This window comes from Rhipicephalus microplus, chromosome 9 (genome assembly GCF_043290135.1).
Source record: "Rhipicephalus microplus isolate Deutch F79 chromosome 9, USDA_Rmic, whole genome shotgun sequence".
NCBI classification, from domain to species: domain Eukaryota; kingdom Metazoa; phylum Arthropoda; class Arachnida; order Ixodida; family Ixodidae; genus Rhipicephalus; species Rhipicephalus microplus.
This window is the reverse complement of record NC_134708.1, coordinates 61,706,698-61,734,250: the sequence shown is the minus strand read 5'-3', so window position 1 is coordinate 61,734,250 and position 27,553 is coordinate 61,706,698. Positions and strand designations below refer to the sequence as shown.

Here is a 27,553-nt window from a genome sequence, read left to right as displayed (position 1 = left end):
AATTTTATGAACTGGATCCTTCGCTCAAGCTAAAGCTACCATCACAACTTTCCCGCTCCGATGCGACACTGTTATGCCGCCTTTGGTTGGGTGTTGCATTTACAAAGGTGTACTCCTTTCACATTGGTATGACAGACACCTCTACATGCGACTTCTGCGGAGCTGAAGAGACCATCGAACACGTCCTGTGCAGCTGCGCTTGCTACGACACACAGCGATGCCAGCTCCGGATGGTTTTGAAATCAACTTGACCCCGGACCATTTTGTGTGCAGAAGATACTAGGACCTTGGGCATCTGCCTCAGTTGCGCAGAAAGCAACTAAAGCACTGCTACTTTACCTAAAGTCAACAAACCTGAGCGACCGCCTGTAGACTGTGTGTGCTCCCCGAGTGTGCTCGTGATTGTGTGTACCTTCTCATCTCTCTGCAACCTCTTTTCTCCCCCTTTATCCCTTCCCCAGTGCAGGGTAGCAAACCGAATGCGCGTATGGTTAACCCCTCCCTGCCTTTCCTTGCATCTTTATCTCTCTCTCTCTCTGGATCACCAACGACTATATATGGCGGAGGAAGTTCATCAATGAAGCTTTAAAATTGTGTCTTTGAAAGTTGATAGCACGGGGGAATGTAAATAGAGGTAATTGTTAGTAGCTTCCCAAACAGCACTGCTCGGACAGCAACTGCCTCAAGAGAAGTTCGGAGGTTTAATTGCTTACAGGCAACACCTTTATCAACTATTATAGCGACACCGCCCGACGAAGCGGCAGCGTTGTCACAATCTTTGCGGAAGATGGCATAATGCTTTAGAAAGTATGTTTGTGTGAACTTGAGATGTGTTTCCTGAACACACAGCACCTTAGGAGTATGTATGAAGAAGTCCTCTTACATTCCACTGTAAGATCTGTGTATCCAATTTAGATGTGTTTTGTGCTGTGTGCTCAAAAAATGGAAAGTTAGCTCACGGACCCTTTCCAGGGGCCATGACACGAGATTTTTCTTTTTTGGATCGGTCGACGGAGTCGCGCCGATCCTTAGGCGCTGGCTGCGCCCTTACGCTCGGTGTTGTGTCTATTGCCTCTTGCGAGCCGCTGGACACACGCTCTTGCGAGCGCTGCATTTGTTTTGAGGGCCTTGCCTCAAAAGACGAGACCTTCGCGGCCCCCAGCCCGGAGGTTGGTGGGTCTTTCTTGGATGGCGGAGCAGCACTGGCTGCAACCGCCGAGGGGAAAGATGGCGTCCCCACTGGCTCACTACGCGGGTGCCAGAAAGGCGCCGGGGGCCGTCGTGGCGCTGCCCCCTGACGCGCCACTTCGGCAAAGCTGGTTTTTGCTAGGCAGGACACCTGCCTTCGTGCCTCCCTAAATAAAATGTTTTGTTTTACTTTAATTGTGACAATTTCCTTTTCTTTTTTCCAGCATGGGCATGACCGCGAGCACGCGGCATGCTCCCCATTACAGTTCGCACAGTGAAGAAAGTTTTCACAGGCATCTGATGTGTGTTCTTCAGCACTGCATTTCGCGCAAGTTAGGCGGCCTCGGCAGTTCTGTGAACTGTGGCCAAACTGCTGGCATTTGAAACATCGGAGAGGGTTTGGTATATATGGCCTCACTTGAAGCCTGATATACCCAGCCTCAACGGAGTCGGGCAGTACACTTCATTTGAAGGTGAGTATCAGGTGCTTAGTCTGGACTTCTTTGCCATCACGGCTCATCCTAATTCTTTTCACGTTGATGACATTTTGTTCGCTGAAACCCTCCAGGAATTCAGCCTCCGTCAGCCCTAACAGGTCATCATCTGAAACAACGCCACGGGTGGTGTTCATGGTTCGGTGTGGGGTTACTATTATTTTGGTATCTCCAAATTTCACTAAATTAGGCAGTCTCTCGTATTGTTCCTGGTCGCGGAGCTCCAAATGGAGGTCCCCACTTGCCAATCTCGATGCTTTATATCCTGGGCCAAACATTTCCGTCAAAGACTTTGATACTGGAAAAGGTGAAAGTGTTCGCACTGATTTGCCGGGTGTGTCAGCGTGGATAACATGGAATCGGGGAAAAAATACTTTCTGATTACCAAAAAACTGGAAAACTTCATCGGTGCACCCTCTTTTCTGAGGGCGATAAGGGAGTGGGGGAAAGAAACAAGTCATATGTAAATGTTTACTTTCGGCAGTGGCGCCAGCCACACACCATGGAGTGCTACAAGGGGACGCTGCAGGGTCTGTAAGTACAGGCCCCGCAGACGCCAGCTGTACGCCAGCACTATAACCGAATATGGTGTATCCAAGGTAGGATAGCCACACAGGATTAACCCTTGCCGCCAGGAAACACGGAAGTCAATGAAAGTGAGTAGAGGACAGGAAAGATTTAAAGTGAGAGAAAAGACGAAGATGTGAGGTGGAGACAGGAAAAGGCAACTGCCGATTCCCCCCGGGCGGGTCAATCTGGGGGTGCCGTTTACGTGAAGCCGGGGCCAAAGGGGTGTGTTGCCTCTGCCGGGAAGCCTTAAAGGCCCAATCACCCAGCGTCGGCTCAACCCCCAGGATCCCCTTTTCCCCGGACACAGCAAAGCCATGCACGACTAGGCGTGTGAGGGAGTCAAAACTCCCCCGTTAGCTCGGGTTCGTGGTGTCGCTACACAACAAACACCTACTTGCGCAGGCGCCCCTGCGGGAACTTGCAGTAGGATGAATGAAGTTGACAAATGTGAAGTGACATGCAACACATGAACTAATATCTGGGGTTTCACATCCCGAAACCCACGATGTTTGATAGAAACGCATGCTAGCAATGCTGTCGCGCAAATGTGGCAATCACGCGTTCACGTGAGAACCCAAGAGCAGGCATGTGTGCCGCACCGCAAGTTGACCATCAGCAGCACATGATAGCCTCCGAGATTATATTGATACCCCTTCGTGTGCATTGACGTTTAAATTACACATGGCTTTCCGTAACATTTCTTTTCCCAACCGTTGCTATACTGTGTTTACATGCACATGCCACGTCATGCAAGCCATATCTTCATATGAGGCATCCTAAGAAAGGTGCACTAGACAAAGACAGGACTTGGCCAAGGAACCAGGCCCGAAGACGTCAACATGCACGACTGTTTGAGGCACGCACACATGTAAAATCTCCCGTTCGCACGGGAGGCTATCGAACATTCGAGATTTTGCGGGCACAGTTGGAAGTAGCGATGTATTGCACTAAATCTGATGGCTGGACGAGTTTGTGTGTATCCACATACGTCCCCAACACCACTGCCACTCTTACGACATTCTGCAAAATTTTGAAGGCTCTCAAGTGACAAAAAATTTTTTCTCCGCAACATTCAAGCAATTAACTGTTTTCAATGCAAGAAATGGGTAAATCCGAGCTGTATTCACAACAACGCATTTCTTTCTAGGCCCCGCAGTATAGCAAACTTCATTCCTAAGGCACTTGAAGAAAAAATGAAAAGTAAAAATACAACAAATAATATTTAGTGCACAAAGTGAATTAAATCAGCACAAAGGTGAATTCAAAACAAAAAGGTGCATAAGTGATTCAAGTGATAAATTAAAAGTGAATCAGATGTGAACACTTCACCTACAAAGCTTTAACCATGAAAATCGATAGTCAAATTCAGGAGTGGGAAAGAGAACACTGCGGTTACCTACGATTGTCAGAAAAAATTACGGTTGTCTTGTTAACAGGATAGCATTTTGCATATGCAATAGTCAGCATTAGATGAATGTATGCTCTGTAAGCTCTTTCTGAATTCCTTTTTGCGACAGAATTATCTATAACAGGGGTAACACAGCGAAAACAAAATTTGGTGCAATGTTTGAAGCAGCAAAATGTTAATTTTGAAACAGTAAAATCCAAATTTGAAGCAGATTATGGGAAAAAAACTAAATTTTTATCATGAAAGATCAAATTTGGAGCACCGTAAAAAAGAATGAATAAGAAACAAAATATATGTACAACAGCTTCAACCCACCTAAATAGTGCTGCAGAGTAAACATGAGAACTACTATTTCAATAAAAGTAGTATTCTGAATTACCTCACTGAGCAAACAATGATGAAGTTCACGTTAGTATGTGCCACACCTGCTGAATCCTTTGACAGATTGCGAATGCAATTGTGGCTCTGCCAAGCTGGCGACCTCCAAATTCGGGAGATTTGTAAAACCAAGGAGTAGGGGTGGCAAAAAAAAAAAAAGAAAAGAAAAAAAACTGCCACACAATATGTCATCGGCTGCTCCAAATGATTGCCAGTGCCTTTTTTAGACATCAGCAATCATACTAGTACTCAATTATGCAGCACATACACACATCGGTATTGAATAAAATGTGCTGTGTCCCATGACTAGCGCCAACAGCCCCTTCCAAATCATGTACACTTTTCAGCGGGGCAATGGTGTACTGCAGCGGAGGTGCCTTATAAACCATCCTGCACTGGTTAGAACAAGGCCAAGCATATGTCAAAGTGCTAACCCCCCCACTCACCCGATTGTTTTTTCTTTCATGATAGAGACAACTTCTCGGTTCGCTTGCAAGGTGCATTCAAGCAGATAAAGTAACAACAATGTCTGCCTGTTGGCCCGGCGCCGGGTATGTATCGCCGCAACGACGCAACTTCAAGCCAGAAAATTGTGTGAAGTGCCACTGCTATGGAAACCAACACAGTGGTTGGCAACAACCACGTTTGCAGCTTGTCGACCTCGCTCGCATGGGAAAAACGTGACATACGTTCCTAACATGCTATAACCGCGTTTGCCAACTAGGAAATTCATATTTCCCGTGTAGCCCTGGTGGCTACAGCAATGCATTTTTTTTTTCTCGTGAAGTTCAGTCGTCTCACTTATAGGTATCTGCTGTGGTCAGCGGACCGATGGGCGTTCGTTGTTGTTACTTCATCTTATACTTTAAATGGTCAATCCAGCTCGCGAGTGTCCTCATTTAATAAGTATCTAAACTACACCATGGTTTAAGGTTAGGGTCTGCCCACTTAGTTTGATTTCTCGCTAAAATTAGCACACCTGAGATAAGTTTGAGGCTGGTCGGGCATTTTAGCGGGTGGCGCAATTTCAGCAAATTTCATGGTTTTGGCGGATCTCGGTGCAACAATGGGGAATTGTATCAAATTCGTGCGATTGGCACAATTGGTGCAGCTGTTGCACCCCTGCTTAAAATGCAGCCCAGACAAAAATATCCCATAAAAACTCAACCCATGAAAAATATATGGAACAAAATTTGATTGGACCAAGCTACCAAGAAACTGGCAAAAAAATTTTTTTGAATTTAATGAGGTAAGTTTGACATCACGGTTCTGGCTGATCACAAGTGGGTAAATATATTTCTGCTGTCTTTGGGTCACATAGGTTCAGTAAACACAGAAAAAGTGGAGCGATCTTATGCAAATATGAACACACTGAGACTGTTGCTCCAAGTAAATAAGGTTGAGCCTATGCAGTACTGGAAGAAATGATTGCTTAGGTGAATGCAAAGATGTCTTTTCACGTTTCTCCTGTCCTTGATCATGTCGGTGCACTGCCAGCAGGAATGCAGTCTACCTTGTACGGACATGAGCAAATGGCGCTGCACATGGGACGCCAAATGCAAAGAACCTGCAAAGAAACGAGGAGCACAATATGGTAATGCAAACCATACGCCACACGCTGCATGAAACAGGACTGCAGTACCAGGCAATGAAGAAGTGTTGCTGCGTACGTAAGCAACATTCTGGACAACGTTTGCCGATAAAAACATGTTGCTGAAGTGCTAGCAGTGCAACAATCGAAAACATGTGCCACCCAAGCTGCCATCTATCAGTGCATAAGTACTATACTTAGTCAATGCAGCTGCCTGCTTCCACTACGTAGACATTCGACTTGGATGATATGTAGACACTATAGTTAAACGGTGACAAATAAGACATCTGCTTAATACAATAGACTCTAAAGCTTTCAACAAATTATTGGACTTAGTTAATAAAATTATATGTACAATGCCAAACAGCAAAAGCTTCATTTGATATTGCTACTTACCAAGCATGTAAAATAGTACTACTGCGAGATAGAATTACTTCCTTTCAATGGCTAGAAAAGCATTGCCATTTTATGTGGTGAAAAGCACATGCACATTTTTATGCATAAAACAATGAATTGTAGCTTTGTACACATTAGCATACCTCATGTATTTGACAATAATTTTAAGCAATTTGAGTAAAAGCATAAAGATATAGTGGAATATCAGAAGTAAATTATTCACTACAATGTTTAGGCACCCTACATGACGACACACATGTACACATTACACATTATCGGTTTGCATAACTGGTTATCCTGAACAAATACAACGGCTACACATTGAGGGAACATTTAGAAGGCCCGCTTGACATATTTAAATAATTGAAACTCTTTCAATGTCGAACTAAACAATGCCCACACCAGCTTAAGAAGAAATGCGCTGAGACCTAAAATGCAAGTTTTTTTTTTCCATTTCAAAATTACATATTTTTCATTTTTAATAATTTTCTTTCAAAAGTTTAGTTTCTCTACTTTCACGACAAAAAAAAAAAAAAACGGAGATTATCACTAAAATAGAAGGAGGGTAAAGTCACTTTCAAATAGTACAAGGTGACTACTGAAACAAAAAAGAGCTCGTTGTCTAGAGCCCCCTGAATATTGTCCCCTGGCTGCTTGCCTGTGCGTTTTTGCATAAGGAGTTCACTGAAACCAATTGCTCAAAATAACCATAATTGACAAGCTCTCATGATGGAACAAATCACCTTAAAAAGCATACCTTTTCCACATAAATGACTTCCCGCTTACACCTTTAAAATGCGTTTTTCTTAAGGTCCATTTTAGGCCAAGTTCTTTAATTTGGACATAATATTTTTAGTACTTCTGGTAGCCCAATCAGAATGAAAGTTTGCCCACCTACATATTCCTCAACACGTGAAGGGTGCAAGACTTTCCTTTAAAACTTGATATCCCCTGTATAATTATTATGAACCAAAAGTAAGTAATTAAGATGGTTTGTGATTATAATCACAAACCAACAAAAGTGTTCAATAGTAATTTAATTTTTTAAACTATCACGGCTTTAATAGTGGCCCACTCTTTAAAGAATCCTTCGCAGCTATTCCGGCGAAGCACGCAAATCTCTTACCTGTTAGAATGATGTTGCCCGACTTCAGCCTAAAACGGTTCTCTTTAATGTGTTAAAAAAATTCATTGTAGTGCATCCACGTGAAGAAACAAAAAAAAAAGTCATGTGGCTTATGCTTTGTCAGATGACTGCCAACTGTTGACATTGACACTATTGCAGGTTCATATTGCAGGTTCAGTTTCATTTGAGACTTGGATACACATGAAGTCTTGAGTTAAATCAGCATGTGCTGTGAATACATAGTGTTCATGTGATGTCACTTACGCCGTTGTCACCCTCTCCCGCCATGCCTGGGTACCTATGGCAGTTCACGTGCTGCAGCGCGTTTTGTAGGGGGCTCGTTATCTGTTGCTGTGTACAATGTTGGAAGGAAGCATTCTGGTTTTTTTTGTTGTCGTACTTTAACGAGCTCATCGGATCAGGAAGGCCTCGTTTGGTCACTGGATACAAGATCAGAAAACCAAGATGTGCGACACGTATACCAGCCACCGCATACACCGGCTGCCCGCCACGACCTACGAGGGCCCATTATCTCGCTTTCACTACAAACACCACAAATTGCATGGCCCAAGAACAAGTGAAAGCCCAAAGTCTCTTGAGCCACACTTTTCAGAACAGAAGAGCGAAGCACAGAAGCTCTTATCAAAAATGAGTCCTGCAAAGTTAGGCAAGCTTACAAGAGATATATTAATATTAATATATTGCTGCGGCCAACGCCACCAACGTAGCAGCATCCCCCCCCCCCCCCCCCAAGTGTTTTAAACAGTGCTGATGTTGAGCCTGTTTGATTGAAATTTGTGGAAACAGCCGAGGAAAACATTATGCGAGGCAGATAGAGACTTCGTGTGGTGCATGCCACGGTATTGCCGGTCATCACTTTTTTTTTTTTCCCGTATGTTTTGACACTTTCTTCCCCTTGTATTTTACATTTTTTTTGTATGCTAATGTACAGTGGAGACCCTGAAAATGATGGAGACCATGTTAGGAAATCAATTGACCAATTTTCGAAACTCCTGACCCCCCAACTCGAACTGATTGGCTATACTTCAATATGAACTAATATGGTTTCGCATCCATTTTCACAGTTTGTTTCAATGCAATACCCGAATTTCTGCGATCACCATCACGATTTTGACCGCCTCCTTGACACGCTGATTGTGCACGCAGTGGTCGCGAAAAAGCTTGTATGTACAGTATCTTGGTAAGCTATCTCTGTTTGCAGGTAAGCGCTTGGCTATGGCACTTACCAGGAATAAAGTTACACCTGAAGACGCAAATGTCAGCGAGTTTCTTCAAGTAGTTTTTTTGTTAATCCGCGCCAGCCAAACACGCCGGTACTTTTCGGAAAATCGCAAAGTGCGTTCTCAACTTTGAGTAATAACTTTCGACGAAGAAACACACCAAAGAACTGCTCTCTCTTCAGGGACTACTAAATTAACTTGCCTCACTAACAGCCCTCAAACTTGCATCGTGAGGCAAAACTAAATAGGCGCAAGCTTGAGGAGGCAACATGGTAGCGGTAGGCGACGGGGTCGGCAGGTGCCCGGGCATGTCGGTGGCTCATTTAGGAAGTGACGAATGGACGTTGCGTGGCGCACGTGCACACTATCTATACAGAAGGAAAGTCGAAGAACATTGTCTGGGGTTTCAAATTGTACTGTACAAGAAATTCTTTTATTTCTCCGAAAATTATTTATACAATCATTTTGAATAGCTTACAAAAGTTATGCATTAAATTGAAATGCCTCTTTTTTACTGTGAATGAACAAAAGAATGAGAATTTTGGAGGCTTGTTTTTTTAACCAGTATTAATGAGAATAGGCAATTATTGTCTGTTCTAATTCATATCGTTTTGGCAGATTTGACGCCTTCAGGTAGCATGCCTTCAGGATTATTGGTCAGCTGCCAGCTCATAAAAAAGATCATATGCTATAAAGCACTAGGAAGCAGAAAAAGTGTGTTCCACACTCACCATTATGGCTACAATTTGTGATAACACTCCCAAGGTTAAATGCACAGATATGCGCGATGACGAGTGCTGGGTGATGGCTGTACTGTAGCTCAATTCGTAGGATTTCTGATGCCAAATCTGAAAGTTGAAGATCTGCTTCCTGCTGGCAAGTAATCTTTTTGCCCACTTTACTTTCTCTACATTTATATCACAATTACTACAAATGATATCGTATAATTTACTTGGCCTTATCATCTCTCAATCGACAGTTGAGGCTCCTAAAAGCATGTCAACCAGACATTGGAGCGCAGCATGTGACCTGAAATTTACAATTACATCTGGGGCACTGCTAGCAATCACTCGCTCTTTTCTCAACAAATAGTGCCATAAGCCCGAATCCCTCGATCATTGCATGACTTGAGTATTACGAGCTAAATAGTTACAACAGCTGCTGCGAGAGACAACCCATGCACTCGCTTGCGATTTCACTAAATGTAAAACCCAAGTTCGAACAACAAATACAGAGAAAAACACTTGAGCTTCGCCTGCAAGAATAAAACGCAGTAACGTGATTAGGCCCCATGCTCAATTCCTTCTCAACTGTTACCCTAGCTTTGCTTCTTGGTGCATGCCTCAACCATGCTGCAAGGAAACGAACAACTGTGCACACAAAATTGGCCGTTTCAAACTATCTTCGAATGCATACTGCAAGTACAGCCAAGTGCCCGATACGCCACAACTCTTCATGTTGCAAATCAGATAACTGCGCACTACACATTTGTAAGGCAACGTGCGAACCAACGCAGTTTATCCTTATGTTGATAGTTTGGCAGCTGATGATTAATTAAGACTGAATGCTTTTTAATAGGTGGTCTTTGTAAACACCCATTCTTTTTCACTTTCTGAAACTGGGAGCGATTCCGTGCTTCTGCCAACTAACAATACACGCGTCAAGACTCCTCCCACTACGTTCCATTCGCACAGTGTTTTTTTCCCCACGAAGTTGGAAGCTTGGCTCTGTGGTAGAACGCCTGCTTGCTATGCAGGTAGCCTGGGTTCAATTCTCTATCAAACCAAAGTGTTTTATCACTTATTTCTTTGCATCCTTCTCTATTTTTCAGTCATGGACAATCCGATATTTGTGCAGCCTGTCTGCAGAAACTGTGGCTTCTTAAAAGAAAACTTCGGAAAGAACCCAGTGGCATAAAACGTATATCTTGCAATGCCTGTGTGAGGTCTAAATTGGAGTATGCATCAATTGTGTGGGATCTGCACTATCAAAAAGATGTTTCCCAACTAGAAAATGTTCAGTTAAAGCCATCAAATTTACATTTGGCATATACAAAAGCCTGGATTCCCCTACAAATTTAATGAAGCTCAATAACATTAGGGCGTCGGAAGCTTGAAGAAAAGTTAACCTCCTTTCATTCCTTCATGACTGGTTTGCAGGTACAATCAATTTAACTCTCCCATCATCTGCTAAGCGTCTTAGTACAAGAACAATCCGGCCCTATCACAAATATTCGTTGGCACCAAGCTTCACTCGCACAAAAGCGGAGAGTCATATCGGGACATGAAAACAGCAGAAAAGGCAACGAAGCCCACACAAAACCGGCACGCTAGCCTCAATTTGCACAAGCAGTAGATTCTACAGGTAATAATAAGCTTCTTTGATGAACTAATAAAAGTGCAACAATCCTCTTTTCGTGCCCGCTTTCTGTCACGCCTTTGTTAGTTCTAGATGGAAGCACAACAACTTGCCCAATGAACTGCTCTGATGCAATGCATTCCCTCAATAAAGCTGTACGAAAAATTGCTTGGATTACTGCTGCAGGGCCGTTTTCATGATTGGTGAACAAACTACACAGAAATTTGTTGAGTTGCACATTGAAGCAACTCCCAGAGAATGAGTGCTCTGAAGGAACAAATACGTTATGGTATCCCTGGTAATGTTAGTCAATGTTTTGCTCACTTATGTTACATTGGTATCTAATGTAACCCGTGAAAGCACCATTACACTGAACTTGTGGCCTTCGGGGCATAAGCAAAGCACCTCCTCAACTGCTCCACCACTGAGGCGGACACAATATTATGAAGGACAACAAGAAATAAGGGCAAGGTTGGTTTATTAATCCAGCCTTGAATGAAGACCATCAGGCACATTGCCAACCACCACGGTAGTTTCATCACGAGCGCGCACTCGATATAATACAGATGGCTATGCCATTTGTGGTTTACCTGCATTACGCCAAGCTACGAAAGCATACGAAAGCAACAGCATATGGCATCCCAGGTCCCTGAAGTGCTCTGCACACACAGGAGAATAAAAATAGCAAGAATGGCAATAAATAGCCAAGATTGAGTTGTTAATACTGGCTTTCATATTTGTTTATGAAATATTCTAGGGGCACAAAATAACTAACAATAATACTATCTGGTGTTTAATGTAAAATGCTAGTCAACATAAGACTGACATTACTGATTAACCTGAGCACATATCACCAGACAGTGGCACTAAAATGTGGAGCTCACACAAACTCACTCAAGAATTGTATTTTGTAAACTCACTTGGACTCACTAAATGTTACCTCAGCCGGACTCACTTGGACTCATTGCTTGCCAAAGTATCATTCACCTAGACTCACTCAAACTTGGACCCACAGCTCAGAGTCTAGGTCAGTCTGAATAAGCTGATCCATAAGGGGGTTTGCTGACCTATGAATAAGGCCACCAAAATTTTGGAAAGATGCCTAGTTCTTGTAAACATTTGTTAGAATAAAAGCATGCCAGCATTTAGGTGACTCAACTTGTCTGTGAAGTGCCATTCGCTGCTTGTGAACCACAAAACGAGAATATCTGTCTTCACTAAGGCAACTCCAAAGTTATAATTAACAAGAAACTATAATTATGCCAAATGATAAGCTAGGAGGCTGTCCCAGGTACACTGTTCTTCACCCAGAGTTGCATTAGCAATGAAGACAAAGTTCAAGTAAGCATTCAAGTAAAATCAACAACATATAGGCATTGCAGGTACCAACATGGTGTAGATATATATATTTCAAAGGGGCACTGCTAATCTTTTTGAGCCCGGTCAAAAAATGCTGCTGACAGCCGAATACTGTAGCGCTGTGTGTGGCCAGGCATTCACGATTCATTCTAGAACTTTGGTAATAATCCCTCACTCTTCTTTCTAGAAATGATTCTACATAAGCAACACTGCGGCCGATTACCGGGCCGCCGCTGGATTCTGCAACGTGCCCGAGCACACAATCGCTCTGAAAGTAAGCAACATGTTCAAAGAAAAAAAAGTGCTCAAGGTCAAGATGCATGCTGATGGAGGGATAAATCTTGATGCCCCTGTGCCATTCCCTATCTTGGTGTACTTTTCAACACACTTTGAGTACAAGAGGAGAGGGAAAACACTTGAAGCAAGCAAAAAATTGCCGTAACCCCTCTCATGCTTGCCTGATTAAAAAATTCTTGCTACATATGACACGTGAAGCAGCATTCGCTAATAATAGGACTATTTCATCATGGCTCAGAAACGTGTTGCAGGACTCCTCTAACCCTTTCATAGTCATTGACGTACTGCTACGCTATCGTACTTCCACCCACGTAGTGTCAGAGCCGTACCCACATGCTGCGCTCTACGGAGCTAGAATTAATATTAGAATAATAGGCAGTTTTACATCGTAAAACCACAATGTGATTATGAGGAGTGTCAAAGTGCATGAAGCTGCATAGCATTTCGTGCTCCCTTTCTTAACCCTTTCACCACCTTGCCCGTCTTCGCAGAACTCATTTGCATTACTTGTGTGCATGCGCTTTGAGTTGCCGATGAATTCGTCCTTGCGCTGCCAACTGCTAGCTTCCCGGATAGCTCAATTGGTAGAGCAACAGTACCGGTAAGGCGTTGGTCCTGGGTTCAATCCTGGAACCAGAACGAATTTTTCAGCCACTAAGAAGCTTTTCTTCCTGTGAAATCCGTATAAATTTCCTTGTGGCTTGATGCCACAAGCGGGTCTCCACAGAACTTATTTGAATTAAATGTAGCTTTGTGCTTCACCGTGAGTGGCTTGGCTGAAATCAGTGAAGCTTATTTGAACAAAAAGGTAAGAAAAGCATCTATATATAAAAGTAGTCACTTGTGATTAGAAATTAGAGAGTCGTTTCGTGAATGAGTACTCAGGGCTAACCCACGTATTCTGTGGTCCTCAGCCAAGTAACCATAAACTAACGAAGCTATGCTCCACCACATTTTCGATCTCTGCATGCCACCACACCACTAAAGAAGTCAAACCTGGCTAGTTGAACATGTGACGTGCTGAGTGCTAAGTCTGAGGAGTTTAAAAATGCACCAAAGCTTGCACAGCAAAAAACAGTGTAAAATGATACGCCGTGTTCGATAGTAATATGCACGTTTAATGCATTATAACGATCCACCCAATGTGCAGAGCACTTAATATGTTAGTGATCTGAAGGACTCGAACAAATGCCACAATGCCTTTGTAAAGAATTGTCAAAAAAGTTTCAGGTATTCATATGAGCAGCACAGGTGGCATTACCTTAGCAGGCAAGCAACAAGTCTACGATATAGCAGAAAAAATTTTCGAATTAAGCGATCACTTAAAGATTGTTTACTCTGAGCCAGCAAATGCACACGTCAAAATTGCACAGTCACCGTTGAAGGTACCAGTACTGATATATTAAAAAAAAACGTCAACAAACTTTGCTGCAACATCAGCCTTGACAAAAAATCTTTGATTTATTAAATCGCGTACTGATTGAACTGTTCGAGGAATGCAAATGGGGCGTGCTTTACTTGCATATGTTACCACAGTTTTTAATGCATTCTACGGCATATCGTAGCGTTATGACTATCGAGTTATAATTATTCTAGGCAAGACTGACAATGGGGTTCAATGGCGATGCATGACTTGGATACTTGTCACAACGTTAGAACGGTCCGCATAAAAATAACAAAGGAGACACACGCTGCCGCTCAACCGGGATCACGAATACACACAAAAATTATAACTCGAGAATAAAGCCAACAAAAGTAGAAACTCTGGATGTAGCTCTAAGGCACACGGCGACTCTTTCTGAGATGTGCCCCTGGTTATTTTGACCTAGTGCCTTCTCAACTCTACAGTCGGTATTCAAAACATATTCTACTGTTTCCAAGAGTCACAAGTTAGGGCTGCAACTACATACTTTCCTACATTGCGATTACATACTACATTTTCCTCTCACATTTCTCGAGGCTCGAAACACGAAACTATTCAACCACACCCCAAAGAACCGCTGAGTTTGTTGAAGATAGCAATGAGGGCAAGATTCTGTTTGCCGAAATAGGCAACATGCATCAGTTTGTTTGGAATCATGAGAAAAAATAATAATAAAATAGATACAAGTACATCACCTGCGAATGTCGGCTGCTTGACGGTAACGCATTACACACATTTCGCCGTGCGTGTGCTGTCCATTGTGTGCGTTTGACGTTCCACGTTGGTACCGTCGATACCACGATTCCACTCGTCACTGATACCTCACATGACCCCGTTTTCGAGTATGCTTGGCGAACTGGGCGAATCTCCGACACGTCAAAGCCACGTTGGCGCTACAATAACGGCAAACAAATCTTTTCAGACGAGTCTACAGGATGAATGTGGCGCGTCTGTCCACCACGGGTACACGGAATGGCAAACACTAAATAAACAAAGAGTGCGCATTGCGCGCCGTCTCGTGGCAGGCTGTTCGCAGCACAATTAGGTTCGGTTTCGACTTCGAGTTAGACGCACACACAATATTCTGAAGCATTTTTTTTTAAAGCCAATAGACCTCTTTATTTATCGAATGCATACGACATTCTAGTGGTTGTATACCTCTGTGACAAAATATTAGTTGCTATGAATTAGTTATCATTTCTTTAAAATTTATCTTTTTCGTTTTGATGACTGAACGTCCGCGAAGAAGCCTGAACTAAGCACGCATTCTGACGAGTGCACCGCGTTTAGAGTGGAGCATGTTATTAAAAAAATACTGCTTCGAACTGATTTGCCAGGTTTTGCTTCGTTTTCGTAATCGTCGGAGGCTTCCGTACGTTTGCGAGAGTTGCCGCTAATTACTATTTGCGTTTAGTGCGAAGTTCTGACTCGTTACTTTCTCGCTCAGCTCGAAAGCGAAATACATAAAGTTTCCTAAATATACAGCAAGCTCTATGGCGCAACGAGTCTTCCAGCGTGCTTGATGTAGCTGGTTTCGGTTTCACCTCAATTGGGGCCATGAACTTCGGCGATTATCTTCTCTAATAAAGAACGTTTTCCGAGAATGTTAAGATGTGGGTGTATCAAAATATGGCATCCTAAAAACTTTTCAATACAGATTACGACAAGTAATCAAAGTTATAAAAGAGGTTTTGTTTATAGCTCAATAGAACGTAGACTTGAGCGCGCCAAAGTTTTTCCGCCTCGGCGTAATTCATTTGCGAGGACAACAGCGACCTCACTATATATATATATATATATATATATATATATATATATATATATATATATATATATATATATATATATATATATATATATATATATATATATATATATATATATATATATATATATATATATATGTATATATATATATATATATATATGTATATATATATATATATATATATATATATATATATATATATATATATATATATATATATATATATATATATATATATATATATATATATATATATATATATATATATATATATATATATATGAGATATGGCACAACGGGAGCGTTGTCAACAAGGATAAATATATTTATTTCCCAACAGCGCAGTGAACTAGAATGCGGATGGATGAATGGATGGATGGATGTGGCTGTACCCTTTAGATCGGGCGGCGGCTAACGCCACCTAACCGTAATACTTAGTGAACTAACCATTACATTTATCTTTTTTTTCCCTTTAAATAATGAAGTTGAGGATTCGTACTTCGCAGTGAAGGGTTTAATTTTCACTCGTGCTTTGACTTTAGCCACCAATCAGATAACCTCCTTCTAGTTAAGTCTACCCGCTTAAAGTCTATTTTGCCCTCGCTGTCCCTAAATCCCAGTGCTTTGAAAAACTCTGCGCCATCATCCTGAACTATAGGGTGAAGCCCTTTACAGAACATTATCAAGTGTTCGGCAGTTTCTTCTTCCTCTCCACACGCACTGCATACTGTGTCGACCCCTTCGTATTTGGCCCGATATGTCTTGGTTCGCAGTACTCCCGTCCTGGCCTCAAACAGTAGAGAACTACCCCGAGTATTATCATAGATCCTTTCCTTGGCAATTTCCTGCTTAAAAGTTCGATAGATCTCTAGTGCAGACTTCTTAATCATGCCCATTCTCCACATGTCAGTCTCCGTTTCCTTCACTTTTTTCTTAACCGATAGTTCTTTTTGGTTTGGCCACCTGCTGTTTTTAAGTATTTACCAGTCAACTTCCTGGTTCGCTTCCTCCATTTTGTATCGACATTTTTCATGTACAAGTAGCTGAAAACCTTCCTAGCCCAACGCTCTTCCCCCATTTCTCTCAATCGCTTCTCAAATTTTATCTTGCTGCTAGCTTCCCTGCCCTCAAATGATGTCCATCCCATATCACCTTGTACTCCCTGATTTGGTGTATTCCCGTGAGCTCCTAAAGCAAGCCTACCTATTCCACGTTGCTTAATTTCTAATCTTGCTTGAACTTCTGATCTCATGCACAAGACCGCATTGCTGAACGTCTTGCAGTGGCAATACTTGCAGTGGCAAAAGCGCCCCCCTGCTCGTGAGTCTCAGGAAGCGTCCGGCCGCGGGCGGCGCTGGCGTAGTAATCGCGAGGTGCTGCTGTGGGGATTTGGGCATCTTTCGAACAGCTGCGCAAGCTTCTTCCCTTTCTTTCTCCGTTGCATCGCACTTTAAAAAAATGGGCAGCTACAATCGACTAACCTGGCGAACGGTTTTGCGTGCTGAGATTATGTACTGAACGCTTTGCGAGCCTGTGCTTCACTGTGAAGAGCAGCATCATGTGCAGCTCCCGTCGACTTCGCAGCGTAGCGTCGGACGGGCTTTTTTTTTTTTTGTAATAAGCCTCGTGTTTTTTCAGAGCACCTCAGCTTCAAATCACGGATATCTGATATGAATTCTTTGTCATTAACGTGCCACGAGCCACGACTGGTGACGCCCTTGACCAGGGTAGCAATTTAGCGGCTCGAACCGCAATGTTTGTCTCGATTATCGGCCTTCTGGTGTATTATGGACTGCATTCCATTTCGAATGTGTGCCGTAAGCGGTACTCGCTTTTCAGTAGAGCAGGACTTCTTGCTGTTGGTTCACATGCGGACAACTTTTGCACGACTACACTAGTTTGTAGACCAAACAGATAGCCCTGTCAGCACCGCTTTCAGCACTTGGAGTCCCACAGTAGTTTAGCCAGGAGAATAGTTATTATAAAGAAGAGGCTGTGTGACAAAATGGCAAATGAAAGAAATATTTCGGCAACACTTGATACAACATTTATTTAGGTTGTAACTACATGCCAAATGAACTAATCAAGTGAGATGTCAAACAAAAATAACCAGCTAGAAAGCAAAAACTGATCACAAGCACAGTACAATGCAAGACACAGGCAGTCTACTTTTCACACAATAAAAAAAAGACACGAATATACACATATACTTAAAATATTTCAAAGGAAATCTCAAAGACAATGGTGCGGCTATGACCAAATCAGGTGCAAAATTAAAACGGCTTGCCTGGTTGCACGAATTGCCATTACGACTGCAATAAATGAAACGGGCAGTCTACTTTTCACTTATCACAGTACAGTAAACATACTAGGAACGTTTTAACAATTACGGGGGTGCATATAGAACTTTCCAAAAATGTGACGGTGAAAGTTTAGTAGAAAGTTCTGTTAATGTGTTCTTGAACTTTCTGTTGAACTTTGCGAAAGTTCCCATCACCACTTGAATAGCACAATAGACAGCATCCTCCAAAGCTTGTTATCCTGGCTCACCAACACCAGAAGCCTCCTGTTCACACCCGTCAAAACCTTCAGCTCTAAAGGCAGCTCATATTGCACATGGCAGCGACCTCCCCTCTTGCACTGCTATTTAACTTTCTAGACCTCCTCCAACCCTTCTGCTGCGTGCTCCCTTCCCGGCTAGCACTCCAATGTTCTGTACAATTTTGTGGACCTTACAATGATGTTGAGTACCTCATGTATTCCATGAAACAGAGATCTAAGGCTTCCACATTAAAAACATTTTAACATAAAGCTATACATTAAAAATTTATACAATGACAAACAACGATGTGACTATGAAAAAATAAAATGTCGAACAGAAATAGCTCACTAGATAACAAAAAAAAACAATTGTCAGAAGTTCAATACATCAAACAAGCACTCTACCTTACACGTAGTGAAGTAAAAATACCAGAAATACATTAAGAGGGTCTTGATGACAAATAAAACTGTTAAATTGCAAAGAACTAGGCGTCTGTAACAGACAGACTCCAAATGAATTCTGCAAAAGCACAGAATTATTGCACAGTAAGTTATGACAACAGTACGCATAAAAATACAAGAATGGCACAGAGAAAATGGATAAACAAACACGGTTCCCCTGCAGACATATGAATGTTGAAATGGGGGCAAGAGCAGTCTATGTACAGCGGCTAAGTTTCAGGTATTTTGCCGTTTCCCGCTTCTGCATCCTGGCTCGGTTGAGTGATTTTACGAAAAAGTGCAGCCGAGTGGTAATGAAAAATGCCACCATCTTAGCAGTAAGCATTTCAGTGTGGTCAGTACATCCAACACGGTGCTGTGTTCGGGATTTGATTAGCCAAATTACATCCATGATGCTTTTGTGATGAAGCTCTTGTGCACTGAAGCAACCCGTGAAAAGGTTCTCCAGGTTTTTTAGGAACCTAAATAGGAAACCCGACGGGTACAGCAGGCCGCCATTATCCTTTAGCTGTGTTAGCTAACAAGCTTGAAGGTTTTTTATGTCGTTTTTGTCTGCAAGCAGAACGTTTTTACAAGCATCACAGCTGGTTTTGGCCAAGAACTTCCGTGCTACATATCCAGCAACGTAAAAAAGTAGCCGCTCATCACTTTTGGCAGACACACAAGCAACATGATCTGGTGCAGCTTTCTCAATGCTGTTCAATGCCAGTTCAGCACTGCAAAGATCCCCATCAGCAATCAGCTGGTCCAGCAGAAACTGTTTGGTACGGTCATCCCCACCGGCAGCATCAGCCCCAAGCAGTGCAGTCAAAATGCCTGGCTCTGCATTCCCGTGTGACACAGATTTGGCAAGGCTGTAAAAACTCAAGCAAGAAACTGTAATCAAAAACTGCTGGCGTGTGGGGTGAGTATTTCAGCCTGACGACTGCCGTGCAATGCCAAAAAAGTTCTCAGCTGGGTCCTGGCTCAGCCTTGATGTCATGATGAACTTGTACGCGAGTTGTTGGCTCAGGTAGTCCAGCAGCGACGGGACACTTGCAATGGTGACCCTCAATCCAACTGCGGTAGACTCGGACAAAAAGCGGCCCCGCTTTTCGGCTCGGCCTTCGTTTTTCGCTTGACGCAAGTTTTCTGCTACATAAACCTCCCATTCAACAAGGTAGGCTAGAAATGACAGCAGCTTATCCACGGCAGCTGAGTCCGGACGAAGAGCCTTGGCGGGGAATCGAGATGACATTATCTCGATAAGGTCTCTCATCATGCCGAAATGCATAGAGCACACAATAAGATTTTAAAACAGTTAGCCAAGAGGTTGGAAGGTTAATTTGCAGCGAAAGGTAAATAAAAACAAAAAAAGTGAAATATAAGTATGCTCCTAACAGCTTGTATACATGTGGAGCAGTACTTGAAACAATAAACTTACCCGAAAAAGGTCAAGACAGGCTGGATGCTCCCGCATTAGGCCTCAACATCATTTTTGTAGAGACGAAGGCCATTTAGAACCGTGTCACTGAAGAGTTGGAAGGCGTAGGTAACCCTTATTTTCTCAAAGTTGTTGGGCTGAGTGTGGCGGGTTGTGATACCGGCAATGGCTTGAAGAGTCACGTTCGAGCCATCAAGTGTCAAAGCCTCTTTTACAGGACGAAGCGATACCTGCATGGAAAAACAAAATGCTTCATAAGACACTGCAGTGCTGTGTTTTTATGTTTCCTGGGGATAAAAACATTCTCATATTGATAAAGGCATAAATTTTTGTACTTACTGGTCCTGTTGGAGTGGTGAAGTCTCCTTGGAGTAGCCGATTCCTGATGCATTTGACAAGATGTGGGAAGTCAGAAATGAAATGAAGTGACCGCTTGTTGTCCACAGGATGTTGCACTTTGCATTTTGTGCTAGATGCAGTCGCGTAAATGCCCATCGTGGACCACATGTTTCGATTCCAGGTCGCACCATCGGATGTTATGAAATCAACAAATAGCCCAGCCTTTTCCGCTAGAATCACTGCCTCCAGCATCACTTTCGAGAGCAAATTTCCTTTCATGTTGCCCTGCGTGGCAAAAGAAGCAAGTATTTGGGTCCACTCGCCAGTGAACGGCACAAACATTATGACCATCCCATGGTCAGCCACTTTATGCTTGTCACTGCTGGGGGTGAACTGGCCCATGTCCACGAAGCCTTGTATGTGCCCTGACGATGAGACTGATAGATTCTCGGACAGTTTCATTTCGTCAACGATGAGCCCTCCGTGCCTTTTGAAGGCATCCATGGAAGACGCTTTCTGCTCGAGCATGCTCATCACTTTGGCATTAAAGCCAAATCCCGTCCTGTACGACCTGAGATACTTCTGAAGAGTAACCTTGCTCGGCAAAACAAGAACTTTCTGCCTCCGCATATCCTCGTAAAGCTTTGGCCCTTTCATGCGCATGATGAGGCATTCCAAAATCCACTCCTTCGAGTACCTCATCCCTCTAACACTCTTCCTCTTCGCAGCCTTGAACATGTGTAGAGCTGCCTCTTGCTGCTTTGGGGGGAGTTCTTTAATTCGGCCAAGGAAAGTCTTTTCACTTAGCCTGGAGTTTTCTTCTTTCATGGCTCGTACTTGGCCTGCCAGGGTACACAAGCGTGAAGCAATTCGCTTTGTCTTCTGATTGGCCATTCGCAGCTTGTGAGACAAGTTATGCGTGACACGTTTCTTCAACTTGGACTTCCGTGCCAGCAGCGACTTTCGCAAATAGCGACAATGAACACAGACGGTTCCTGAAAAACGTAAAACATAAAATAAGCCACTTCCTTACTTCGAACTATTTGCAAGACATGGAAACAAGGGCTAACAGATAATTGGAGGAAAAATAAACTCCAGAGCTATTACAAAGTGGGTAATAGCTAACAGGTCCTGACTAGTGTTATTTCCCTTTAATGCAGGTTGCTTTAGATACAAAGGATATGCTTAGGTTATGAAAAAAAGTAGCAGGCTATGTTAGCTAGAACAGAAAGTACATTGTTTCTTATTAAAAATATTAACACACACCTTTGACTGTCACCATTCCAAGACAGTTCTTGCTGAACACGCCGTCACTCGCGGGGGTGAGGGTGCGCTTCATCTTCTCGGTCAGGTTCTGAGCAAGGCCGTCATAAGCGTCTTTGCTCATAGCGCTTGAACAAAGCAATGCAGTGTCAACTTCTTGAAATATGTTCGTTGCTTCAAGAAGGGAGGTGATTTTGCCGTACTTCTTTTCTCTCGCACCGAGATAACAGCTTGCCACAACATCACTGTTGCTATCTAAGCTGAAACAGATCACTTTCTCGTGGGAGACACTGAAAGGCTGTTTTGTTGTGCGTGTAGTGGCATACACAAGGAGATCAAGGTCTGGAGTGGTCAGTTTCGTCCACAGCCTTGGAACACTTAAGCAGGTGGCAAGGTCCCTTAAGTCACCTGATTTGAGCGGGTTCGCTTGCATGTTTCCGGCACGGCTCGTGTTCGGGTCGGAATTCTCTTCGCCGAGCAAGCTCGCTTCGTGCTCATCGCGACGAGAGAGACGAACTTTCTTCGCCGATCCAGACGTAGAAACTAAGCAGCGCTTTCGCTCGGGCCTTGGTTTTTTCACAGATGTGGAAAGGTATGCGGGCAGGTCAGGTAAAAACGTTGGCACTGCATTTGCAGTAAGACCAGGCTTTCCTCGAGCGATTCGTACCTCCTTGCCGCCGATGATGTGGACATAATCACGAACGACAAAATGGTCTGCAAAGTGTTTTTCACAAACCACGGATGTGTCCGTTAGAGGTTTGTCTTTTCTCTTGAGGTTCCACTCCCAAACATTTCGTCGGTTTTCGTCCTTTGGTGCCGAAAAGAGCGAAATCTTCCGCCCGTTTTCAACGCGATGGCCGGGGTAGCCTGACCGGCAACCCGGGGCGAAACAGTGCGTATCCGTCTTCTTTTTCTTGTTCATGGTGGTACCGAGAACGTTTTCTTCCAGCACAGAAAAAAGATACAAGAAGAATCGCAAGCCACAGCAGCAAAGCGCCCTGACAGCAGTCAACTCGCCGGTCGAGCCTACCTGGCTGGCCTCGCGAATCTGACTGCAGCGCTACGCGCGGCGGACAGCTTTTTTCGTCACAGCGCCTCCTATAAACACCCGCTTCGCTCTTGCCACTAAAACCCTTCTAGTTCACTGTACCAACAGTTTCGGGAGGGGTCCCCCCTTCATAGAGGTGTGCGCCGACTGGTCGGCGCGCCGCCGCCGATAGTTTTCACCGCGCCGCCGCCGCCGACGCGAACTGATCGGCGCGCCGCCGCCGCCGCCGCCGACGTTTTTCATCGGCGCAATCGGCGCGCCATTTATGCGCCAGTACGGACTTTTCATAGATTTGTCTTCTTTTTCATCTTGATTTATAGCCTCGTTTCACATTTTATGTAGCCAGTAAAAACCAGGCTTCTTAGTTATCTTCATCTAGCTTCAGGGGCCGAGAGTACCACTATGAACAGCGGAACGAGTTTGGCGGCCGGTGCATGAAATGACATATTGGACAAATTGACGAAAAATAATTGTAACAGTTACAGTAAAGCATAGACACTGACATCTTAGGCTCAAAAGCAATTTTTGCTGTTTTTTTGTGTCGTAATTAGCTATGATTATGGTGATACGACGTTGAATGTAATGGCCCAGCGTTTTGATGCGTGCGAGTTCGCCATAGCACAATTCGAATATTCATACGGATGAAAAACGGCTTCATTATCAGTCCAAGATGGCAGCCTATAATTGTGCCCGAAACAGGGCGTATATAAAGAAGAAGTGAAGTGGTAGCAGTGCAGCACGAATGCAGCGCGTTAGATGAAGGGAGGAGGAGGAATAAATGAGGAAGGACAGGGAGGTTAGGCGTTAGATGAAGAACTACACAAAACCCCGAAGGACGAAATCGAAAGGGAGAAGTTTAATGAAGATTAAAAGCGTCGAAGCATAATACATGCTCGAACCTACTCAGGGTATATCAGCACCTGTCCGTGGTGTTATAGTTGATAATTTTCGAGGATGACCACCTATATGCAGCGTCTGAACATGCTGCAGAAAATATTCAGTCTGTTTTATTGTTTAACTTATCTGTTTGTACCGGCCTTTTAAGACATTGGATTTCCGGGATGAAGATGCCAAGGCAGTAAGATGGCAAGAGAGAGAGAAAAGAAGGCTGGGGGATTAACCATATCTTGGCATACGGTTTGCTGCCTAGCACTGGGGGTTGAGAAATAGGGGCAAGAAAGGGCGGGTAGAAAGACAGAAAATAAAACGCATGTGCACTCAGGAGTAAGATGGCAAACTTAACAGAGGATTTATTACATTCTGTACAGACAGGGCGAGAGGTCTCTTGCGAATGCGCTGGGTGGCTCACTATAAAGTGTACGTTTTGACTTAATGAGGGAATGGGTCCAGAATGCGCTGTTGAATCACGAGACACACACGCCATTTCTGACGGTGCCGCTCACGCTCGCTCAAGTCAAGATATTTGATTGGGGCGTGGCCACCACACTGCACCTGTGACACCAAGAAACCATTGTGGTCGTCTCGTCGAACGTCTTATGGTGTCGGAATGCCACCTTACTTCCCGGCTAAGATGGACAGTACACGGCGGACAGTAGGCTGGCAGCCCTTCGGTGACTTGTTTGATGAACAAAGAACGCGGCCCTCCCCCGTTGGCCCAGGCGCCGCGCGTAACAACGGCTATCCAGTGGTGAGAAGAGGCGTAATAAGCTTGTCTGAGACCACCAGATTTAAAAAGAACAAAACAAAATTTAAAAACTTGCCAGTAGACAATTTACAAAAGACGGCTGGATTCATCAAAAATTCAGAGACCGACATTTGAGCGACATGTCATATATGACATAGTTCAGCAAACTGGTTTTCATGACGTAACTTGAACGGACCTACTGGCACTGGGAGAGGTTAAGAATGATTGTCGCTGACAGATGTACTTCTGTTGCGAAGGTAATGCTCAGAGTCAACCAAATAAAACTTAACATTATATTCAAGTCTAGATAAAAAAAAATAAGTCAAGTTAGAAGGCTCCTGAGGTGACCAAATAATAAATTACTTCACCATACTTTATGAAGAAGTAATTTGCAAATAAATAATGCAACCGCTGTTTATATGACATTCAATGACGTGACCGCAATCAACGGTGTGTCGTCGCTATAAAACTGGATAGTTAGATGTGGACCCGATCGGGCGAATGCGGCGGAGAACGAATATGTCACGTAATAAAAGCGATGTGATGTTGCACATTTTCATCTTTACAACTCCGTGCTCTTCTGCTTGCTCGTGATGTGTTCGAAGGAGCTAGCCAAGTGTCAGGTAGAAGTCAAGCAGAGTAGCCGGGGCTGATAAGAGCAACGTTTATGTTCACTATTTACACACTAAAGGTAGCATCATGGAAGCTTGATGAGAGCTTCTGAGAGCTGGTTCAGAGCGTCTTGATGCTCGCGTTTTAAGCCGTGGTCTTCCTAAAATTCTCTGCAGGAGAAAACAATAGACAGTTTGCAATAATCTGCAAGGCAGCTTTTCTGTAAGGTTAGTTTTCCAACCATAAACTCTCGTTCACAGACTGCTTTTCTTGCTCATTTTGTTTTTGCCATTCATCTTTTTGAGATCTTGTTGTGCTCGCGTGCCTTTGCTGGAATTTGGAGAGGTGACATTTTGTTGTACTCGCGTGCTCGCGTGCATTCGCTGGAATTCGAAGAGATAAAGACACAATGAGGGAGAAAAGCAGTCTGTGAACGATAGTTTTTGGCTAGAAAATAAACCTTACAGGAAAGCGGCCTTGCAGATCACTGTAAATGGACAGACTGCATGTCCATTCAGTCCAGGGCAGTTCAAAGAAATTGTCGTCTTCATCTCCGTCCCCCAAATGGTGGGGGTAGTGGTTAGAAGAAGGCGCCTAATTTCTGCAGCCCAGCAGGGAGCACGGCGCAGCGAATAAAGATAAAAAAACACGAGAAGGAGAAAGAGAGAGAAAGTCAAACACTGCCTTCTTTTCTACCCAGGAAATAGAAAGGATGCATGTTCAGTTCGTCACACGGCGAGAGAGAAACACAACGTAGGTCATAGTGCAATAATACGCACAACGCAGCACAGTGCAATAACGTTGCATCGCACGTGCAGAATAGGGTCTGCAGCGCTAGGGCCTGGGGGAGTGGAAGACTTGAAAGCACCACAGAGTGTGGGAAACATACCTGACGACGGATCCCAACCTCTCGGCTAATTATTCAGCGCGTCTCGTGGCACGTCGAACGAATCAAGCTGCCTTGATTTCCGACAGCTCTTCCTAGGCCGTCAGTCAGTCAGGCGTGTCCAAAGAGTTTTTGACGAGGGGAGCCAACAGCCCTAAAGAATTCGAAGTATGACTTTCGTGTTGTCGCCTCTTTTGGCGCACCTCGAGAGCGTTGACCCGGAACAAATCAGGGTAGGTGAGGTGACTTTCCGCGAACCTTACCTGCTTTCCAAACCAGTTACTGCATGCAAGCTTCCCCTGAATGGATGAATGTGTGGCTGAAGAAAAAGAAAAAGACACCATCTTTCTTTGCGAGACCACGGCTTAGTCCCTTGAAGGGAAATGGGAGAGTGGAGAAAATAGTTTAGAAGTAGGTAGGAGGAGAACGTTTGGAAGAACGTGACGGTCATGGCTGCTAGAGCAGAAAGATAATAGGGGCCGTTGACAGGGCAGTCCGAGTCGTACAACTTGGAAATGTGGAGCTGCAACCATGTACGCAGATACCTAAGGTCATTCCCACGAGAAAAAAAAAAATCTGCATCACCTTTCTTGGGCAAGAATACAGAAAACTAGCTAAACGAAAAAACTAAAATAAGTAAAGAAATAACCGATAATCTAACCACCAATTGTCACCACAGCTGCGGAAGGAAAGAAAGAAAAACGTAATCCGCGACCTCGGCACCAGCGGCTACGCAGAGGCATTTATTCGCAGAATACTGTGTATAAGAAAAGACACGGGAAACACGACACCAATGGCGCCGCAACGACGCCGCGTGTCGACCAAACTTGAGCTCACGGAACAGCGAACGAAGCACAATGGCAGAACACTGCGAGACCACTCGCAACAAGTTTGCCCCATACCAGTCCCCATGGCATGGTGTAGAGCTCGTTGCGTTGTTTTGTAGTCTTTCTGCATTCCTTGAAGTGCACAAAGAGCGCGAAAGCTTCGGTACGAGAAACCTGAGCGTGGAAACAACTTTGCCATCAAGCCGTTTGCAATGTGGACTGGACGAATGCAACGACATGTGAGGGGCGACGGGAAGTTCTTACGCGCTTCAATGATGTCTATGAATGGAAAAGTGTCTAAATGGGAACGAAAAAAAAAAATCTACAAAAACACGGTCATTGCTATGTTGTATCAGTACAACAGAATTGCAAGCCTGTTGGAAAAAGATGGCAGCAATATCTCATAAAGAGACTCGAGAATTAAAAGCCTCTCTGATTGCCGAGAGGTAACAGAATTCTTCGACCAGGTAACAGAATTCTTCGACCAATAAATTTATTTCCGCGAGTGATAAAGGATCACGTACGACATGAACGGTGCGTTTCTGCCTCCTTCCTTCTTGAAATATGACCGCGACAATTTTCATGGCACCTCAAAATACGCCGCCGCTGTTTAACTGGTAGCAAATGACATGACAAAAGCCCATAGTCTGTGCCATTGCTACATTTTAACAAAACTTGAAATTCAGCCAGATGGCGCATTGCAATCGGGAAATTTCAAGCGCAAACTAATGCTTGAACATGACGTTCAGAAGCATCTGTCCTGTCTCTTTCGTTCTTGTTAACGTCTTGTTTGGCGCTCACAACTTTCCCAATCGCCACAATTATTCAAGAAAAAACTGAAGTGGCATCTGATGGCACAAGCAGTTCAACGCAATAGAAAGACAGAATGGGTGCTCGATTGCTCGCGAAT

At 43.8% G+C, this 27,553-nt stretch overlaps 1 long non-coding RNA gene across 1 annotated transcript; it reads right to left on the bottom strand.

Annotated features, from left to right (window-relative positions):
* Positions 1-5,140: 5,140 nt before the first annotated feature.
* On the bottom strand, positions 5,141-14,781 carry LOC142771823 (uncharacterized). The gene is made up of 2 exons (XR_012886166.1): positions 14,525-14,781; positions 5,141-5,605 (listed from the first exon to the last, which is right to left on the bottom strand). It is a non-coding gene; the product is annotated as an uncharacterized LOC142771823 (long non-coding RNA).
* Between the last annotated feature and the right edge of the window lie 12,772 nt (positions 14,782-27,553).